The sequence below is a fragment of the Numida meleagris genome, chromosome 7, assembly GCF_002078875.1.
Source record: "Numida meleagris isolate 19003 breed g44 Domestic line chromosome 7, NumMel1.0, whole genome shotgun sequence".
NCBI classification, from domain to species: Eukaryota; Metazoa; Chordata; class Aves; order Galliformes; family Numididae; genus Numida; species Numida meleagris.
In genome coordinates this window covers 4,912,388-4,928,058 of record NC_034415.1, presented here as the reverse complement: position 1 = coordinate 4,928,058, position 15,671 = coordinate 4,912,388, and the positions used below count along the sequence as shown (strand labels likewise).

General features: G+C 40.2%; 1 pseudogene; it reads right to left on the bottom strand.

Annotated features, from left to right (window-relative positions):
• On the bottom strand, window positions 1,479–15,671 carry LOC110402696 (annotated as a pseudogene).

Below are 15,671 nucleotides of genomic sequence, written 5' to 3'. Positions count from 1 at the left end.
GCAATCACTGTTCCATTCCACGTGGTTAGAGATAAGTGCCATTTTGTCTTCATTGGCTGCTCCTGATTTTAAGAATCAAATCACTTATTTCTTTTTTTTGGTAAATTAAAACTACACTTTTAACACCTCACTGGGATACCGTTCTGCTTTGCTCAACAGAGGTGTCATGGTTTTGTGATTTTTGGTTGTTGGTATTCCGCATCATAACATCATGTAGTGTATGTACCTGGTTCTCAGAAGAGAAGGACTACTACATTCCCCAGGGTACTTTGCTCCTCTGTTACCATTTCCGGCCAGAGGGAAAAGATAAAAACTTGCAGATCACGAGACCTCGTCCCTTCTCTTTCCGCCCGTATCTCGTCCTGGTAGCACCTCGCTCCCCAGCCGTCTTATTGTCGGTAGTAGAGTAAGGCCTACCTTGATTTTTTTGGACATTCTCTCTCTCTGTATTGGATTTATCAGCTTAAATTGTAATTATATTGCATTATAGTGTGTTGTTTTGCAATCCAATATCTTATTTAGTAAATTAGTTTGTTTCTCCTCAGATTGTTGCTGCTGTTTTTGCTCTCAGGCCCATTTCCCTACCCTTTTTTTCCTTTTCCCGGGGTGTGGGTCTGTGGGTCCCCCATCCCATTCATCATGGAACTGGGCCAAATGCCCATAAACCATTGACAAGAGGTCAATAGAAAAATGAGCACTGTCGATCAGTGATAAAAATGGCTGGGTATGCATGGGTGAACCAGTAGAACACTGATGAGTAAGGGCTGATAAAATGGTGCAATATTTCTATTGAAACTCGTGCAAGATTCCCAATGACTTCCACTACCACAGGGGCTGTGCCTTGCCCTCTTCTGAGGCAGGTCCCTCAGGGACAAGCCTACCAGCCCAGCTCACAACACCAACCACGAGCACACAGCTTGGAACCCTCCAGCCTCCAGGGCAGCTGAGCACATCCCTCACCACACCCACAAAGACCTGCTGTGGGTGGGCACCCTATCCCAGATCTGCTCAGATACCCTTGACTCACACCAGCTTCCACATGCAGTGTGTCAGGGATGACAAATTTCCTGCCTCCCTCAGTGCAGCCTTGTCCATACGCTTGAGGTTCAGATTCCTTCCCCGAAGGCTGTTCCCTATGGCAACACAGGCCCATCACATTGTCACTGCAGAGCACCTCATTGCATTGCTGCTGCAGAGGGTGCTGCATCACCCAGAGCCAACCAGTTCCTACTTGGGTGCCCAGGATCTCCAGCACCAGGAAAGAAAGCACAGGGGAAGCAAGCCAGAGCCTGCTAGGCAGCTTCTGCCCCTGCACTCAACCTCATCCAAGGTGAGGCCTGACACAGACCCTTTCGTGATGTGTATCTTCACAGCAGGCTGCCACAGCCCTGAGTCTACAAAACGTAGGGGAGAGAGAAGCAATGCAGATGCCCTCTTGCCCCATCAGTGAAAGAAGGAAGATTTCATCCATTTTGCCCATGCACATATTTATTACAAAAACATATATTATTGTAGAAACTATTCTTATGGCCTTTCAAGTTTAATATTGTAAATTATTTCAGAAAATTCCAAACATCATTAAGCATTTAATTTAACATTTCTGTTGCTTTTTAAGATGAGCCTTCTTACACCACACCATAAAAACCTAAAATGTTTCTGTATTCTCCTGTGCTGCAATGTACAGCTCTATGTACTGCATTCTTCATTCTCACTTGAACATGCTGTGCGTGCATCAGTTTCCCATATTGTTCTCTTACTTCTGGTCAAACTTCATCTGTTTGTCAGTCAGGCTTGCAGCTGAAGCAGATGAACATGAAATGGAAAGCAAACAGCATGCTTTAGAAACAGTCTTGCAAGGTTGTTTTTTTTTTTTGCAATACCATGCACTTATCATTAATTAGACCAGGCTTGGCTTCCCCTTGCTGTCATCCATATTTATACCTTAGTCAGGCTGAGATGTTCCAGGAAACCCACTTAATTAGTAAGTCATTTCTACATTGGAAACCAGCACTTCCATGTAGAATTTTTATTAATACATTTAGAAAGAGGTAGTGTGGTCTTGACTTAAAGGAAAACACACAGATATAGACAGTATTGATGATACATTCATCTAATCTCTTCAAATCTACAGTATACTTACAGAGGAATATGTTTCCATATCACCACACCTGTGGGCGGGAATCCTGTTCACAGCCACCCTTCTATAGCCTATATCAGCTCAGGGAAACAGGATTATGCCTAAAGGCAGTGATCAGTGAAAATATACAAGATGACGATCCCTGTTTCACAGTGCTGATCCTGAATCACCAGATGCTGCAATACAGCTGAGTCACGTGTTGACTGTGCTCTTACCCTCTCCTTACCCTGTTAGATCCAAGTACCATGAACAGGAGATCAGTTTAGATTTCAAATGCCACTGCCATGAAAAGCAGTAGAATCAAAACAGAAGGGCATCTCTCTTCCACTCAAGAAAGTTCTACATATTCATGAAAACAAGGAAAGGTCTTCAGTCAGTAGAACAGTAAGCCCACCCCTACCTGTGGATACATTAGATCATTCACATTTTTCAGAGTAATAGCGGAGTTAAGGCACAACCTACCTGGGCCTTTGCGTAGCTCCTATTCAGGAGGATTTCTGCAGACTTACGAGCTGGTAGGCAGTGGAAACCAATTGTTACTGGAGCTGTCTTGGTAGTAGAGCATCCCTTCATACAATGCAGCACAGGCTCTGTAGAGTAGCACTTGGAATCAACACCTGCAAGCTGAACTGTCTTCTCAGATTTCACAAATGAACAATGCAGTTTGCAAGCTGTAAGAGTCAATGGTAGTTTATATTCTTATGTGCAAAATCTTCAAATCTCCCCAGACCGACCCACCTGCCAGCAATGTTTCACATTTGCAAGCAGATTGCCTCTATACAGACTGAATGCTGATCATAAGCAAAGCAGCATTATGTCACTGACTGACAAGCTTTTCAAATCAGCTAATTAGATACAGAGTTAATGAAAGTTATTCTGAGATGTAACTAGCTTAACTTCCAGATTAACATGTAGAAACAGTCCAAAATACATTCTAATAAACATTTTGCAAAGTAAGCTTGCCCTCTGAATAGCTGCAAAACCACATGCTAAAGCTTTGAGTATTCATCAGGGAAAAGAAGAAAGGAGTGTTTCCAAACAAATAAAGAATTACACTGTTACCACTGTCATTCAGACTCAAAATCACTACAGAGAGAGCAAGGATCACTGCCACCAGCTGGTAATATTGGTCTCCTTTTGGATTCCTGGGGCAAGTTACAAGCATGTGAGAAGCTAAACAAACCACATACAAGGTTTATTCCCAGCATGCCAGTAATTTTCACCATATGTTGCATGGAAACTCAGAGTGCAGTAACTAGCAATAGCATTAATTTTGTGTTAATACCTGTGTACTGCACATACATCCAAAGCAAGTCTGATGACAGGTATTCTTTACCAAGACACACAGAAGAATGGCAGTTAGTATACAGCTAGACATGTGAAAGTCATCTCCAGGTGACAAGCAAGTCCTTCCCATTGTGTTCACAAAGGCACCATGTTTGTTCTCCTCCCTCCTCCATGGTATGCTGTTGCACCATAACCTCAGCTGAGAGAATGGAGCACACTGTAAGATCTTGATCTACAGAAACACTTAACATATAGCCCTTATTTTTTTCCCCCTTCTTTCAACTATGTAATCAAGTCCCTGGAGCCACTCAAGTGCTTGACAGGTTGCACTGTTTCAAAGCTCAGGTGGTCAGATATAGTAATTGCTAGCCTCCATGTGATTTTTTGATGGATCAAACATTGGCTGGAAAATGCTGTTTGCTTACATCAAAGCATTCCATACAAATTTTCTTACTTTAACCTTCTTTCTCATAGTTTTCATTTCAAAGCTGAAAGAGGGGTTTTTATCTCAGCTTGATTCATTTTAACCAATTTTTTTTATTTGACTAACTTGCCATTTCTTATTCCTTTCTGAAGTGAAAAATATTTGTTACATATAATATAACTGAACAGTGAGACCTTTAAGTGTTTTTCCCAATATATTTAAAAAATTTAAAATTTCTGAACAGTATATTTTAGAAACAATACTAAGTTAAATTAATCAGAGCTTGCATACCTCCTCTACATGGTGTTTCCTCCAAGATCCAAGAATGATCAAAGCTCACGGCATCATTAGCTAAATATCCATTGGGCATATGATACTCCCATTCACATTCTGCATATTTTCCACAGATCCCACACATTTTCCCAGCCATGCATAAAGAAACTTGAATCTTCAAGAAGAAAAAAGGGAAACCCATTTCACATTCAAAACAAACAAACATAGCAACACTATAGAGCAGATTTTTGCTATATATGTGCCTTCCAGTATCGTAACATATCAGAGTGGCTTGGGTTGGAAGGGACCTCAAAGGTCATCTAGTTCCAGTATGGCAACACATAAACCTATAAATGTTCTCCTTCTTTGCTAAGAACTCACAAGGATCTCACAGTCAGATGCCAAACTCTGAGTGTTGCAGTGCCCTTAGCTCTGTTGCAGCCTTTAAAACCTGCTGTGCCTGGCTAGCTTATTAAGTTACTATAGTTTTGACTATTATTCTGAAGCCTTTACATGATAGATGTTTTCCTAGTAGGTGATAGATGCAGTATGGTAATACTGGTTTCTTACCATTTCTGTTTCACATTTTTCTAGCACAGCCTTTAAAAGGTGGACAGAAGCTGAAAACTTTTTTCCCCCTGCAGATACACTGCTGACTCAGACTACGTATGCTCACAGGCCCATTTTCCAACACACACTTGGTGCAAGAACAAATTACTGGTGAAAGATTCTTGGGTGTCCTATTAAGAAACACAGAGAAAGACTCTGCTGCACTGGCTGCTGTATCTTCTTTTCGGGTTTTCTGAGGAAAGGCCTGGACAGATTTAGCTTTGCTGAAGTACATTATTGCACACATACATACAGACTCGAGGAGATCCTATGACATGAAATATCTCATCTGGGTTTAAGAGGAAACTATACCGAGAGTGTTTGTCCATCAAAGTTCAATTTGTCAATACCATAGGCTGGGGCAACAAGCACAAGCCCTTTCTTTTCACTGTGAATCCACAGACGCACCTAGAAGAAAAAATAACAATAAATAAAACAACTCAAACAGACCCAAACTGCCTCCTTTAATAGAGGAAAAAAGAAGGTATCACATTTTTAAAAATGCTCTTTTGCCACTTATACTTTCAATTCCTCACTTGTTCTCAAGAAGCACAGAGAGTAAAAAAAATATAGAAGTGTATATATAGATAGGTATATATAGATAGGTGTTTGTGAGAAGTTGGAAAACAATTTTTATTTCCACAGATTTACTTATCTTTCCTGGGGCTATTAGCATATCATGTTTATTCCTAGAAAGGAATACAGAGCTGCTTGTGACTCTTGTGCAGCTGTACAGAACCCTGACTACACTGCTTTGGAGTAAGAAAATACAAAAAACATGATTGTCACTGGAGACATTTTCAGCACAATTAGCACTCTCTAAGTACATAATAATTAGGGTAGAGGGCAGCACTGGCAGATGCTGCCCCAATTTCAGCAAGATTTAGCCTGAACTGTATACTACAGATACAGTCAGGGAACATCTGCATTGTGCATCGCCCCAAATGCATAGCAGAGAATCAAGCAGTGCCCTCCTGTGTCCTTTCACAGAAGAAAATATCCCTGCTTGGAGAGAAAAAAGCAGCCTATTTTTTCCTGTATATGCACAGTTCTCTGTATTTACTCCTGGCAGACTTAAGAACACTAACCAAATGTGTACCTACAAAACAAAATGGGAACATCTTGGATCCACGAGGGTGGTGAATTTTATAATAAATTCAAAACACTTCATCAAGCAGGGCTTGATACTATAACTGATATACTTCTCCAATGTGGAACTCTGGTAGGAGCCACAGTAATGCATGAAACATTAGTTATGCTTTACTTTGTTTGGCCACCTTGAGAGCTTTACACTCCAATCAGTCTCCATATGTGTTCACATGTGAGTAAAACAAATTCTTAAATAACCACCATTCTTAAATAACCACCTGACAGTGAAGAGTATAAATACTTAACGAACACAAACTTGTGGAAGCTCTTGGATACAATTCAAAAGAATTGTATTCTCTAACTATTTCTCCTAACATATACTCACCAGCAGATATGAAGGAAATGTTGCTGGCTGGGCTCTCAACCCCATCCACCAGCAGTTTCACCCGTTTATTCCCAGGATGCGTGCCAGTTTTGCTGTTAAGAAGAGAGTTCTAACCCTGTTTGTGTCACATTCATACACATACACTGACCAAGTGATTTTCTTGCTCACTAAATATCACTGGTCACAACATAAGCACATTTCAACTGCTTAAATTACATCAGGGCATTCTTGCCACCTAAAATGCAGAATAACATCACAGGCATCTCATTCAGGACGCACAGAAAGTAAATAAGGAAGATGCTGGAAATCCACAGGCCGCTGAACCATTGGATCTTGTTATATGAAACTGAGCAGCAAGCTGGTTAAATAAAATGCCAGGGAATATTTGCTTTTCTGTTAAGAAAAGCTGTTAGATGACATGTTTTATTTTTAGTGCTATATTATTGTGGTTTTTTTCCCTACATGATATTTCATATAGATTATAGGGGCTTTTTGCCACCAGCCACCCATAGCTTGAAAATGCATGAAAAACAGTCCTCTATCTAATAAAATAGTTGCCAGAAAGTTTGTTACCACTCCAGATAACTGCCAGTCTTGATTTCTCTGAAACTCTCTCTACTACATTCACAGTATTCTCTCCCAGTTGAACCATCCTTGCGTTATGGCATCCCATTTCCTAATGGACAGGAGACAAATAATCCCAGGAAAAAAAAAAACAGAAGATGCTCAAATAGATGCTGGAGACTGATGACATCCTGCTCCTGAACCTGATTCAACTCTGACCTTTCAAATCCTCAAGCACCACAAAGGGGGCTTCAGCACAGATGTTCCAGATCAGAGGCTGCAGCTCTGAAGCCGGGATCTTGGACCCACAGGGAGTGGCAGAGGAAGCCACGTGGCTTTTTGATAGGTCATCTGGAAAGGAATTCAGAAGCACTGTAAAAGCATAGTCATACCAAGTATTCACAACAAACAGCTAAGCTAGCCTTTTCTCCTACATGGAAATCAATTTTAGTCTCTTCTGCCTTGGTTGACAAAGAATTTATATGAACACAATTATCTGACTCGCTGCCCACAAGCTTTTGCATCTGCTTACAATTTTCTTTCATGGTGTGGGGTCATCATTCAGTTAGTATCTATGAGAGAATGTATCACTTCCTTTTCTAAGGTGTTTATGCGAACACTCAGGGAGCTACTGCAGGTGGAAATGCATGTCTTCGTGAGTACCCACCACACTCCTTTTGCACAAACAAAAACACTGTATGCATATTCTTGGATGAAATAAAAAGACTGAAAATACACAGGAGCTGTTTTCATCATCCACACCCAAACTGAAACTTGCTTTACTTAGCTTTTCCTTCTAAGAACTGGCCCTGTGTAGTTAAACAATACCAACAATCTCACTTTTCCATCAGTAAAACATAGTAATGACAATGTTTCATATTTACATCAGGCAGCTTGACAACAGTACCACACATCCTCGAAGAAGTGAGAGCCATGATCATCCTGGCTTGTCAAGAAGGATTCTTGCCCATTCTCTCAGAGACCCATCATAAACACAGCCCCAGGGACAGACTCATAAAACCTGCAAAAAGGAAAGATCTGGTGAAACAAAGAGGCAAAAAGGGGCACTCATCCAAGCCAGGCAGCCTCACATCTGTGAGGAAGTGGCACACCAGTTCTTCAGGATCATTGGCCACATTCCCACAACCACTCCCTGTTTTACTGGTCAGTGTTCAGTGAAAGGAAGAACCCATTCCCTGGTTTTCAGTATTACCACCACAAGGAATTACTGTACACAGGATGGCAATGTCTCCCGTTTTGTGTCTGAGGGCAGTACTCAGACAGCTCACAGAATTCAAACATAGCTGGTGCTCTAAGCACTAGAACCTCATGGGTGGATACCAGTTTTTTCGCATTTGAACAACATCACATACAAGTGGCACTAAAGGCTACAACCTCACCATTCAACAACAGATCTGACACTCGAAGGAACCTTGGCCCACAGCAGCTTCATTTGGGCAGCAGTGTGCCTGGCAAACCACCCAGTTACAAGCTCAGTAGAAACCCTGTAGTCCTGGCAATTTCGGCCCCATTCCAGGGGATCCTACAATGGAGTGAGAAGCAGTCCATTTTTAAAAACAGGGAACATTATTTTGTTTTTACGTATACAGTTGTATATGATGATTTTGAGCCTTACCACTGCCTTGTCAGCATTGAGGACCAAAGCTTCTGCACAGAGCTGCTTCCACTTGCTTGAATCTGCGAGATTCGTCACAAATACCCACATCAGGGGCATGACAAAGTCAGTATGAGCATACACCACAAGCTGGAGGCCTCCTGTCTTCTTATTGTTACCAGTGCCATGGAGAAAAGCTGCTAACACTGGGGTTTTGATGTCACCTAGAAACTTAGGCAAAGAAGGGGGACAAAGTACACAAAGAACAACATCACAAAGGAGTTATGATGGAGATTTTAAATGCAAGATCTAGAAAATAAGAAACTGAACTACAAATATAGAGCCGCAGATGTACTGCACACGTATCTAGATATGCTTGTAAATTCTCATGCATGTACACCTGTAAACACAGACGGATCTCATCACTGTATTTGAGATAAGCCAAAGTTTGTGCCCTTCACTGGGCTACACCATGCTCACCATGAAAAGCATGTGGGGGATCTACAGTGCGTGTCTTACTCTCAACTGTGATTCAAAACTTGATAGTTTGGTGTTTCTCTGTTCTCATTGCCCTAGCTGCACAATTACTGCAAATGCACAGCCACTCTGCCACTCTTCCAAACTGCCAAAAGCCCCTAACAATGATGCAGCTAACCCAGGAAGCAGCTCAGGATGTGCCACAGCTGGATCTGGTAGAGTATGTGCTGGTAACTTGGTCACCTGGGAGTTTTCTTTTAGGAACTGCAAGAAGAAAACACATCATGCTCATGAAGGTAATTAAAAAATCATACTCAAGGAAATTGCACTAAGCAGAGCTGGAGAATATCCTTTGTTATGGAGCTTATTACTGATATGAGTCTTCAAAGAACTGCCACTGCTGGTTTGGTGTTATCAATACTGCAGATTCCAAGCTCAATTAACTAAGAATAGAAAATTCAGCTCTTCAGTATCTTAAGTGATACTGATAGATCTCATAATACCCCTTGGAAAATAATAAGGAGGAGATCAAAAGCCAAAAGCCTTGGAAGAAAAGAAACGCTGCAATTGCATTCAGATCTGAGCACTGGGAACTATGTCACTATTTCTCTATCATTCATGCATAGTTCTGTACACTTAGTTATAAGCGCATAGTGCAATAGTTGAAATTGTTGAAGTAGTTTATAACATTCATGTTTCTACTTCAAAATTAAAATATAAACAAGTAATTTAAGATATAAACAAGTAATTTGTATAGTTGAAAAAACAATAAATTATTGAAACATGCTTCCCAGCTGTAGCAATCAGAAGGACCACCACGATGGAAAAGGTGTTGCAAATGAGGTGGAAGGACCAACACAAGAGCAAGGTGCTACAAAGGAAGGAGATCACTCACTCACTCACCCACCCACCTCAGAAGATTCCAGGTTCAAGGCAAGAGTTTCCACCAAGGAAGGATCCCCAGAAAGAGATCCCTCCTCACTGGGAGTCAGCCCTTAAATGAGGCCTAAGAGGGGTGGAGCCAGGCTTCCGGTCACACGGTGCATTGCCCTCACCTGTGCTCCCAGGACTGACTGAGTCTTTCCTCCAGGTGCTCCATCAGTGGTTCGGGCCATGACTCAGTAATTCCCATACAGAGATTCATCCTTTTCTCTCTTGAGAAAAAGAAATCCACACACAGAAAAAAATGCAAACAAAATTTTTCAAGACAAGGATTCCTTTTTCACATAATCTGCATCAAAGAATCTCATTAGATGACTCAAAAAAAGATGGAACCATTGTTAACCTTCCACTGCGCAGACTAAGTGATCGACAAGTTGCAGGATTTTAAATGCTTTACTTAATCACAACTCATAATGAATGCTTAATGATGGAAGAGGGAAGGGGAGAGACTTTCACATTCTTTACGTTTCCTCCTTGAATTAGTTTCAACTGACCACTCCTAAACAACCCTCAGATTAGGTTCCTATTAACTTCTAATTAATATTTTCTACATGATGCTGTACATACAAAATCTGATGTCTTACTTCTTTCTAATACCCAGGAATTGTTATATTTAGTCACAGCTAATTGACAATCTTGACTTCAGTAGTGTATTCAATATCTTCTAAAATTTGCTTTTGTAGAAGATTCTATGTAAGTGCAAAATATTGTGAAATAAATGAAGATACAAATTGGTATTAAGTGTACAAAGTATACCAAAGTACTTTTTGCTATTACAGTAAGATTGATTTTTAATGGATTTTTACTTGAAGGTTATCAAAGATTATTAAGTACGTTACTGCAAAATCTAGAGACTGGTAATCTCTTCCATCATCACTGCATGTTAAGTTCAAGAAAATGAGCATTTATTTTTTATCAGTTGTAGGACTTCACAACTGTAACTGCTCAGTAAGATTTTCTTTCCCTGATCTCAGCAAGTTCAGTGGGGAGAGATGCTCTGTCGCATAGATCTCCTGTGCAGTGACAGGTTTTGTGGATCCTTCTCCTCAGTTTCTTATGTAGTCTCTGTATGCAAAAAGGAATTTGCTTAAATTAGGCTTATTTGCTATCAGTATTAGAAAAATCCAAGATCTAAGCAAATAAAGATAGGCTCTACCTGTACATCAATTCATGGCCCTAATTTACTCTATAATTTACTATTTTTTCTATGATTTTAATTTAATTGTCAGTGCCTTTTCCAGCTGCAAGACGTTCCAGGTTACCTTACATGTGTTCAGATTCCCTGTGACAAACACATATAGGAAAGAGAATGGGATACACACAGTTTCACTGAGGAAGAAATATTCCCGCAGTGGCCAAACCCTTTGAATTACAGCCAGCAACTGCTACAGAGAAACGTCCAGGACTTTCCATATGCACGTTCCTCTCTGGCTGCAGCCCAATGAGCTCATATTTTAATGAATAATGGAGCTTTATAAGTATCATTTTTGCCTGCATTAAATGGTAAACTTTCATAACTAGCCAAGAGAAGAGGGAAGAAAGACGTAAATGTTTCGCAGCTTTTACAGCAATCCACATAAAGCATTAGGAGACACTAATTCTGAAAACTAATTATTTATGAACTACCTACACATAATAATAAATGTGATAAATGTAGTTCAAGAATCTAGTCACAGCTGCAATGAGCAAGTGACAGCCTTGCAGCGATTAAAAAGAGATGTTAATGTTAAATGTTTCTAATGTATCTAAGGTACTGTTTTTGCAAACTATCCTGATGTGTTTAAGAAAATGCTTTACGTGGATGTGCAAGTGTATGGATTATAAAAAAGCTATTCAGTGCATGAAGGTGCAGTCTTTGTGTGCAGGATCAGTGGAGCAAATATGTCCTGCAAATGGCTCTCATTAGGCTACAGTTAGAAATCAGCTGTTCTAAAATATCATCTCTGCTGATTCCAGTTCTTCAGTTGAATTCCTTGTAATCCCATTCCCATATCATCTTCCCTTCTTGTTATGTATACTAGCAAATTCAATATATTCTTAAGATGATTGTGTGTAGTGCACTGATTTCTTTGCAGAGACCTGGTTTTGCTAATCTTAAAATGGTATTTTTAAATTCCTAAAATAAACTGAACAGAAAGCTATGTATGAAATGTAGTTTTTAAAGAAAATTACAGTGCTGATTCCACATATGTAAATATGCTGTTTTTTATGTGGGGTTTTTTTATTTATTATTTTTATTTTTAGTCTGAATCTATTGGCACTTTCATTTGGTACCTTCTGTTTGGCCTATCTGTTGAAGACCTCGTTACCTGCTGAAAACCTAATCATGAGGAAGCAGTTTTAGGTCAAGCAAAGAAATTGGACAGAAACTAGTATTCCATGCTATCAGCTTGATACTAAACATTCTCTATTCACTCATTGTCTGAGCCTAAAAATATATGAAAAAAAATGAAATGTTGCTTATTTTGAGACAGTGTCATTTCAACCATGATCACAAGATGGCATTGTTACAAAATCCTTCAAGTCCAGTAAACTAGAAATCTTGCACGTCAGAAACTTTTATCTATCCTTCAATTCTGCCCCCCAGCTGAAACACTGAGTCCGTTTTGTTCCTTTCAGGGAAGTGTCAATCCATTTGAGAGATCTGACGAGAGGGAAGAAGAGTGGTTGGAAGTCTGTAAAGCACATCAGAACTGGGGATACAGGTGTGAACTCTGAGAAGAGCTGAGGTATACATCATCAAATGCTTTTCACAGACAAAAAGAGTATTTGTTTAAAACGCTTTAAGAAGCAATCAACTTTAAGCATAGCATAGTTATATCAGTTTGGATTTGGGAAATAAGCAGAAGAGTGAGGCACTGAATCAATGCTTTGGAAGGTTTTGGGGTCTAGATTACTGAAGTAGTTAAGTACAGATTAGAGATGAAGACACCAGTCAGAAATGACTTAGTTAAAACTGATCTTGTTTTGGGTAAACTTATGGTCTCAGAGTCCTGTTAAGGTCTCTCTTTTTCTGTTTTCTGTGTATATCTCTACACACTCATCTTAGATCACTCTCAGGTTCAAAACAGGCCTTAAAACTTGACATTGCTCTCTAAAGCTCTGAGCAGGGGAAGTACTGGCAGGTGATACCAGTCTCTTTTCCCTGGCCACTGAGGGTAGTACATGAGGGAACAACACTGAGATGCACCAGGAGAGGTTCAGACTGGACATGAGGAAAAATATCTTTACTGTCAGCGTGGTCCAACAGAGTAGCAGGCTTCCTGACAAAGTGTTGATGCTCCAAGCCTGTCAGAGCTCAAGAGGCATTTGGAAAATGCCCTCAGAAAATGCTATCGAAGCCCCTTCCAACTGAACCAAACTATTCTATTCTAGTCTAATCTAACTACTGCTACAAAGCGTCTTTGGCTTTGTTGACCAAAGCAACATGCATAATTTTCCTTTCCATAAGAATGGCATTTTCTGAGGGAGACCAGGAAGCCAACACCTTTACTCTCTTGTATAGTCCTGAGTTCTCTCCTGTATGCTGTTCTCTTATCCGTATGTTGCTATTGCTACATTCAGACAGATGAGCCGATATTCTGTTGGGAAACACCGCAAAAGAGGAAACGTATCTGTCAGGTAAAATGGACAAAACACCAGATGTTTTTAGTTATTTTTTGAAATGAAAACAATGAAGCAGGCTTTCTCTGTCAGAATGGCTGACCGGATACTGCTTGGTGCATTAATTTGCCTTGGATGAGACTCGAGTTAGTTCTTAAGCCTTTTTAAAATGCAGAAATAGATCATATCAGCTAGTTACGCTAGAAGAAAAACAGTAAAGATGCAATGAAACCATTTTTCATTAGCAGGTAATGAATTAATGTATTCATGTATTACTTAGATGTCATTAGTGTAAGTATCTTTTCGTATATGCAGATGGATTTCCAATGTGATTGATGAAGAAAGCATATATCTGTGCTAGTGAATTACTGGTATGCTTCCTTTTCAGAAAATCTAACATTAGGATTTGCCAAATCGCTATCACTCTGTGAAGCTGCTATTACTCTCCGTAGTCAAATATGCAAACACTGTACAAAACATCTCCCTTCAGGTATTAGTATGGAAATATAATAAATTACAGGGAAAATAAATGCTGATAGAGTAATTTGACAGCAAAATATTATATTCCATTTTGGGATATTCAGCCCCGTACAAAGTAGCTTCGTAGTTAAGGAAAAAGTAACAAAAAGTAACATGATGTTTAATAACCTAAAAGTTTCAGTCAAAATGTCTGCGTGAGGTCACTCCAAATGTAATGCCTGCTATTTATTTCCCAGGAAAACGGCAACAGATATAAAGAGCACAGTACCACTATTCAATAGAGCAAATTCACAGCTACAAAACACTATTTTTCAACAGAAGCATGACCATTAACTATGAGTTTTCACCAGTGATGAACAAGAGCCTGCAGGCCATGCCCATGAAAATACGCACCAGAGGAGGTGACCCACTGTTACTGCTGCCACTAGTGAAATGCTACACTAGCATTCTAGCTACACTACTTACAGTAGCCATACCATGTGGCAAAAACAGTTGAGGAATATGGTCACCTGACAGCTTCAGTCTTAATAGAATCAATGAAAGAAGTAATGTTTTGAATAAGGATAAATATTGGAGGGATTGGCCAGGAAGTATGTCATAGCAGCTTTTCATAACGTGAAATATCACAATATAACAACTCCTATGGTTTCATTATAATTCTTCAATACTGTTTGTGCGAGAAATTTGGAGCAGAGTTGGACAGAACAGATTCTTCAGCAGCCTGTACTTAACGCTGTCCCTGAGTTTGCTCCAGGAGCTGCAGCGACTGTTCACCCCTAAGAGGATGGCTGTATTCTAGACTAGCAATAGCATTTTGCTCACCACCTTCCTTCATGTGCTTCTCCTCCAGATGACTGTCCTGAAGACCAGATAAAACAAAATTCATGGGATGGCAGTTATTTATTCAGTCTCATAAAAGAGTACTTTAACAATATGAAGGTTATGTAGGGTTAGAGTAAAGGTGTTTAACAGGAAATTTTTGGCCATTATTGAAAGAACAGATTGAATAATAGTACACTCCTAGCCTTCCTTATGCTGCAAGAGAAAATGTATGAAGTGCATTTAAAAAGAAAGCAATGATGATTTGAACTTCCTGAATCTGTAGGCATTTTGAAAGGTTCTCCTTGAAACTCTCCTGTACCTGCAAGCTGTATTGGATCATTTGTGAAAAACAGGGCACTCAGTGGCTGCATTAACAAGATTGACATGGATAATGTTAGTTGTTGTCATCATGGACAAGAAGAGGTGCTAGTCCAGCTGGAGGTAATAGCCAGGACGCTTGCTCCCTTTCTTGCCTTAAGGTAAGTAAAGAAGAGACAGGCGAATTGGGAAAGGAAGATTAAAGGTCAATGGAAAGGAAGAACAGAGTGAGCAGAAGCAGTTATGGCCTTCAAAGACATCATACATGATTTACCTTGACACAGAACAGTACAGCTGAACACAGACCAGTACAAAAGACTTCAGCTACTACATAAAGATCAGATGTTCCTCCTCCAGATTTTGTGATCCTTGTCGTCATCATCTGCTGCAGATGGACAAAGGAAGAGCAGCATTCAGACTGTGTCACTCAGAACTCCTAAATCTCTCTTCTTCCACGTGGATTTTTGATCCTCTTTGTTGTCTACGACAATGTACTAAGGCTTCCCTTCCGTCCGCACCTCCGTGTGCAGGGGCATACGGGACACATACACGGTATGTAGCGCCGAAATGCCAATTTAATGCTGCGCAACAAGGCTACTTATACCCGTAAACGCAACCGCCCCGTATACCCGTGACCCCCCCTGCT